This window comes from Myotis yumanensis, unplaced genomic scaffold (assembly GCF_028538775.1).
Source record: "Myotis yumanensis isolate MYYU_CA2020_CCGP unplaced genomic scaffold, mMyoYum1.0.hap1 SCAF_8, whole genome shotgun sequence".
Lineage (NCBI taxonomy): Eukaryota > Metazoa > Chordata > Mammalia > Chiroptera > Vespertilionidae > Myotis > Myotis yumanensis.
In genome coordinates, this window is record NW_027223759.1 from 76,189,641 (window position 1) to 76,195,873 (window position 6,233).

At 41.8% G+C, this 6,233-nt stretch overlaps 1 pseudogene; it reads right to left on the reverse strand.

The window, feature by feature from the left end:
* Window positions 1-1,689: 1,689 nt before the first annotated feature.
* Window positions 1,690-5,851, reverse strand: LOC139015814 (heat shock protein HSP 90-alpha pseudogene; annotated as a pseudogene).
* Window positions 5,852-6,233: the final 382 nt, after the last annotated feature.

Consider the following 6,233-nt stretch of genomic DNA (forward strand, 5'->3'; position numbering starts at 1 on the left):
AATCTCTCTTGGTTCTCACCATTTTTTTTCTTTCTTCTCAGTTTAGATTCCAAGTACATATTATGTACCTCCCCTTTAAAACCCCTTTGACTCCCTTGATCCTCTCTCTCTCTTGTATCTGACTGGCAGAACCTCAGCCTTGGTTATATCCAACTACTTGCCTCCAGCAGCCAACAATAACTGAAGGAAGATCACACAGCAGTGCACATCAAAACTATTTAAATAATTGTTTCAAAATATTGTTTGCCTTTTTCATTGTGCTGACATTTGCGTTGGAAGTGTCAAAGCAAAGATGGGTGAAACTCCTGATGCCTTAGCAGTATTCAAGGCAATGGCACAGAGTCTGTTACACGTTTGTAGTTAAAAAAAGAAAAAACAACAACCAGTGCCCTGGCCAGAGTGGCTCAGTTGTTGGGCATTGTCCAGTGCACCAAAGGGATGCTGGTTCAATTCCTGGTCAGGGCACATGCTCGGACTGTGGCTCAATTCCCAGTAGGGGGTGTGCAGGAGGCAGCCAATCAATGTTTCTCACATCGATGTTTCTCTCTCTCTCTCCCTTACTCTCTGTCTAAAAATCAATTAAAAATCTTTAAAAAACAAAACAAAACAAAAAATACCAGTTTAACTTAAGAATATCCTTGATGAAGCAGTAGAAATTATTAATTTTATTAATCTTAACGCTTGATTATTTGTCTTTTAATGTTCTATGTTTCAAAATGGGATGTCTGCATAAAGAACTTCTGCATACTGAAGAATGCATATCTTTTTTTCTTTTTAATTTTTCTGTATTTGCCATAACCTTTTAAAGCAGAATATGACTAGAGCACTGCACTTCTATTCACGAAACTTGCTCTGAGTTACTTTCAAACGGCTTTACGACATGCCTAGGTAGCTTATATTTCTGCTACGCTAAACAGTCCTTTTCTTTGGAGACTGCAAACCTGGGTTTGGAGCCCAATTCCAGTAACTATCCAGTAACTATGGATAGTTACTACCATTGTGTTGGTCAGCTTAGCATACTAACTTCTAGAGCAGTGATGGCGAACCTATGACACGCGTGTCAGAGGTCACACGTAAACTCATTTTTTTGGTTGATTTTTCTTTGTTAAATGGCATTTAAATATATAAAATAAATATCAAAAATATAAGTCTTTGTTTTACTATGGTTGCAAATATCAAAAAATTTCTATATGTGACACGGCACCAGAGTTAAGTTAGGGTTTTTCAAAATGCTGACACGCCGAGCTCAAAAGGTTAGCCATCACTGTTCTAGAGGCTGGACATGCAGTTGATAACTACAGAGGATGTTAGTCTTAAAAAGTAGATCTTAGGGGATGGAGTTGTTTTAACCACACATCTAAGAATACTTTAGCAACAAAAGATTTGGTCAACTGGGAATCTGCTTGAGAGAAAACACTTCAGACCACAAAGCTAACAAACATTAGGCTACACGTATCTTACAACAAACATAACCCCATTCTGTTAAAACAGGCCAACATGGAACTAGGAAAGAAAAAGGAGCCTGAAGTATCACAGTCTCATACCCCCGGTCTTCCCTGTAAGTAGTTGCCATGCCAAACATATCTTAAAAATGTTAACAAAAATATAGAAAAAAGTCCTTGAAGATATATTATCCAAGAGAATGAAGGTAAAGTATTGAACACGTGTGCAGGTGTTCTCCAGGTGAGCTTAGTCTACTTCTTCCATGCGGGAGCTGTTGTCGTCTCCTTCCAGGGGCAGCACTGCTCTCATCAGCAGTGGGGTCATCTTCATCGATACCAAGATCAAGTTTGATCATCCTGTAGAACCTGTTAGCGTGTGTCTGGGGGTCTTCCAGACTGAAGCCAGAGGACAGGAGCGCAGTCTCATAGAGCAGGATGACCAGATCCTTCACAGACTTGTCATTCTTGTCTGCCTCTGCCTTTTGCCTTAAGGTCTCGATGATGGAATGGTCTGGTTTTATCTCAGGTGTTTCTTTGCTGCCATGTAACCCATTATTGCGTTGTCTCTCAGGGCTTGAGCCTTCATGATTCTCTCCACGTTTGCTGTCCAGCCATATGTGCTTGTGACAATGCAGCATGGGGATGTCACCAATTGGTTTGATACTTCCACCTTTTCTACTTTTTTCTCTAAGATTTCCTTCATGATTTTGCACAGGTTTTCAAACTTGGTTTTATTCTCTTCCTGTTTCTTTTTCTCCTCTTCATCTTCTGGAAGTCCCAAGCCCTCTTTGGTGACTAACACCAAAGTCTTCCCCTTAAACTCCTTCAGCTGCTGCACACAGTACTCATCAATAGGCTCAATCATATAGATCACTTCTAGGCCGTGCTTCAGAAAATACTCTATGAAGGCCGAGTTAGCGACCTGGTCCTTGGTCTCACCTGTGATGTAATAGATATGCTTCTGGTTCTCCTTCATTCTGGTGCAGTAGTCCTTGAGGGAGGCCATCTCATCACCAGAAGCAGATGTGTAGTATCTTAACAGCTCTGAGAGCTTCTTCCAATTTTGAGAATCTTCATGAATTCTAAGCTTAATATTTTTAGAGAACTGCTCACAAAATTTTTTATAGTTCAGCTTATCTTCTGCCAGTTCAGTGAAGAGTTCTAAGCATTTTTTGACCAAATTCTTTCTTAACTTTCAAAATTTTCCTTTGTTGCAACAATTCCCTGGAAATATTTAGAGGGAGGTCCTCAGAGTCCACTACACCTCTAATTCAGGTATTCAGGGATCAGCTCCTCACAGTTATCCATGATGAAAACTCTGCAAACATACAACTTAATGTTGTTCTTTTTCTTTCTGTTTTCAAACAGGTCGAAGGGAGCACGTCTTGGGACAAAAAGAAGGGCTCTGAATTCCAACTGTCCTTCAACTGAAAAATGCTTCACTGAAAAGTGATCCTCCCAATCATTAGTCAAGCTCTTGTAGAATTCCCCATATTCTTCATTAGTAATGTCATCAAGATTTCTCGTCCAAATTGACTTTGTTTTGTTCAGTTCTTCTCGATCGATGTACTTCTCTTTGATCTTCTTTTTCTTCTTGTCACCATCCTTCTTTTCTTCTTCCTCTTCATCAACATCTTCAATTTCAGGCTTGTATTTGGACTCCTTTTCTTCTTTTTCTTCCTCTTCCTCTTTCTCTTCATTTTCTTCAGCCTCATCATCACTGACTTCTTTATCATGTTCCTTTTCCACAAAAAAAGTAATGAGATAGCCAATAAATTGAGAGTGTTTCTGCACAATCTTTTTGATCCATCTCTCCTCCAAGTATTCCATCTGGTCGTCTTTCAGGTGCAGAATAACCTTTGTTCCACGACCTATGGGTTCCCCTATGTCAGTCCTAACTGTGAAGGATCCTCCTGCAGATGACTCCCAGGCATACTGTTCATCATCGTTGTGTGTGGTGATCACAGTCATTTTCTCAGCAACCAAATAGGCTGAATAGATCCCGACACCAAACTGGCCAATCAGAGAGATATCTACACCAGCCTGCAAAGCTTCCATGAATGCTTTGGTCCCAGACTCGGTGTTAGTACCCAGGTTATTGATCAAATCGGCCTTGGTCATTCCAATTCTAGTATCCACAATAGTGAGGGTTCGGTCTTGCTTGTTTGGAATGAGATTAATGTGCAGCTCTTTCCCAGAGTCTAGTTTCCTGAGATCTGTCAAACTTTCATGTCTGATCTTGTCCAGAGCATCTGATGAGTTTAAAATAAGCTCCCCAGAAAGATATCTTTATTTGAGTAGAAAGTATTGATGATCAGTGACATCAACTGGGCAATTCTGCCTACAAGGCAAACATCTCCACTTCCTCCTCCTCCACCGATCCACAAAGGCTCTGTAGCAATGCAGCATGAGGGTGCAGAATCAACTCGATGCATATCTTTTTAAAAACTGATTTTAGAGAAAGAGGAATGGGGTAGGAGAGAGAGAAACATTGATTTGTTGTTACACTTATTTATGCATTTATTGGTTGATTCTTGTATGTGCCCTGGTGGGGATCGAACCCGTAGCCTTGGTGTGTCGGGACCATGCTCAAGCCATTGTGATCAGTCACTCTAGAAATGCAGTCAGAGCATAGGAAGGCGCTCTTTCCTTTTCATCTTTCCTTATGGCATTTTATCTTTCTTTAGATTTATGGACACGAGATTACAAGTCCAAGATGTGTATGCAACAAGCATTCCTTCTTTGTTGAAAAGGAAAAAAGAACACAAAAGAACACTTATATATTCATCACATTTCACATGACATCAGACTTACTGGGAAGTTTTCAAAAAATGGGAATGCCTGATCCTCACTCCAGGACTACTGAATCAGAATTTCGGAGTCAGAGCCTGGACATCTGAATTTTTAATAAACTGAAAATAATTTTGATGATATCTCTTTTTATTTTTTTTAAATATATTTTATTGATTTCCGAGAGGAAGGGAGAAGGAGAGAGAGAGATAGAAATATCAATGATGAGAGAGAATCATTGATCGGCTGCCTCCTGCATGCCCCACACTGGGAATCGAGCCCATAACCCAGGCATGTGCTCTGACCAGAAATCAAACCTGTGACCTTTTAGTGTACAGTACAATGTTCCAACCAATTGAGCCACCTGGCTAGGTTGAGATATTGTACTTTTAAGGGTTCAAAGTTTATTTCTGCTTCCAGAGTGTCTCACTGAAGCCTTGAGAGAATAAAAAAGAATGATGGCAGCTACAGGGCAAGATCATAGAGGAGGTCTCTGCGCAGAGCAAGGTTAGAAGGTTCCTTTCTCTCTGCCAGATTAGCTAATCATGGGTTGCACCCCACTCTCAGAAATCTAGACTTCCGCAGAAAGAAGATGGATTAGGAAGTGACTGCATGTTGCCATGGCAGGGGGGATGGGGAGGTGGCTCTTCTATTTCCTGGCAACCGTTGGATAAGGAGTTGCACTAGACTTTGAATTACAGGCAAGAAAGCTACCACTCGGGGATCATTTGAAAGAGAACGTTAATCAAGCTTACCTTGGTGCCTTGAGGGAATCCAGATTTATTAACAGAAAATCAATACAATGTCAGGTGCCCCTAACGTATACTTCAATGGACTATTTCCTCAGTCTGACCAGTCCTGAGCGCAGTGAAGTGTCCTCAGAAAGAGCCTTCACTTTAGTTTTCTGAAAGCAGCATGCCCCATACCAAGGAAGGATTAACCTTGTTTGCCAGTGCCAGGGGCCAAACTAGAAGGTGATGGAATCTGGGATACTTTGGGAACAGACTTGCCAATAATCTTCCTTTTCTCTTTGACCACCACGTCTTCTAGATATTTCCAAGCTACTTATCTATGTCTACTTCATCCCTTTTCATCGCTGTCTGGTGTTTTGTAAGATGATGTTCTATTCTTTATTTCACCATTTTCTCGTACATGGGCACTTAGGCTGTTTCCAGAGTTTTGTTTTAACACTGCTGTCTTCAACGGGTTACTGTGCTCACGTGCAGGTAGTTTCTCTGTGATGGAAACCTGAAAGAGGGTTACTGGGTTGAAGATATGAGCATTGAACATTCTTACACTAACTGCCAAATTGCCTCCCAAAAGACTATCATTTCACATTCTTACCAACAGCTCCCTGCGAGCATCCTGCCCCCTTCCTTCTGACGGCTTTGTGCATGCTGTTCCCTCTCATTGGGATGCGTGTCCCTTCCTCATCTTACAGAGCTCTGTCCAAGCTTTCCTTCTGGAGAGCCTCCCCTCACTGTCATCAGTTCCATGGCTCCATTCCACTAAGATGATGAGTGTCTGTCTATTCTTACCACTGCCTTGACCCAGATTCTGGTTTCTGACATTCCAGTCTCCACATTCTCATGACCTCCCCAGAAGCCCAATAGGATCATGTCTCCTCTGCACATCCCCAACATGAAAAGCTCAATAGGATCATGTCCCCTCCCCCTTGCACATCACCAACATGAAAAACCCAATAGGATCATGTCCCCTCCCCCTTGCACATCACCAACAAGAAAAGCTCAGTAGGATCACATCCCCTCCTTGTGCATCACCAAGAAGAGCTGGTTTTGTCAGCGTGGCATGGCAGCCCACCTTGATTGTGCCTGTGGAGCACATGCTGGTCATCAGCTCAGGCTCCTCTCCACGCTCCCTATTGTGCTTGGCAGTTCCCATACAGAGGGTAGAACTAGAAAGATTTAGTTCTGAATCCCAGAATTTCAACTCTGTGACCCCAGGCAAGTTACTTATCATTTCTAAGATGCACTTTTCCCA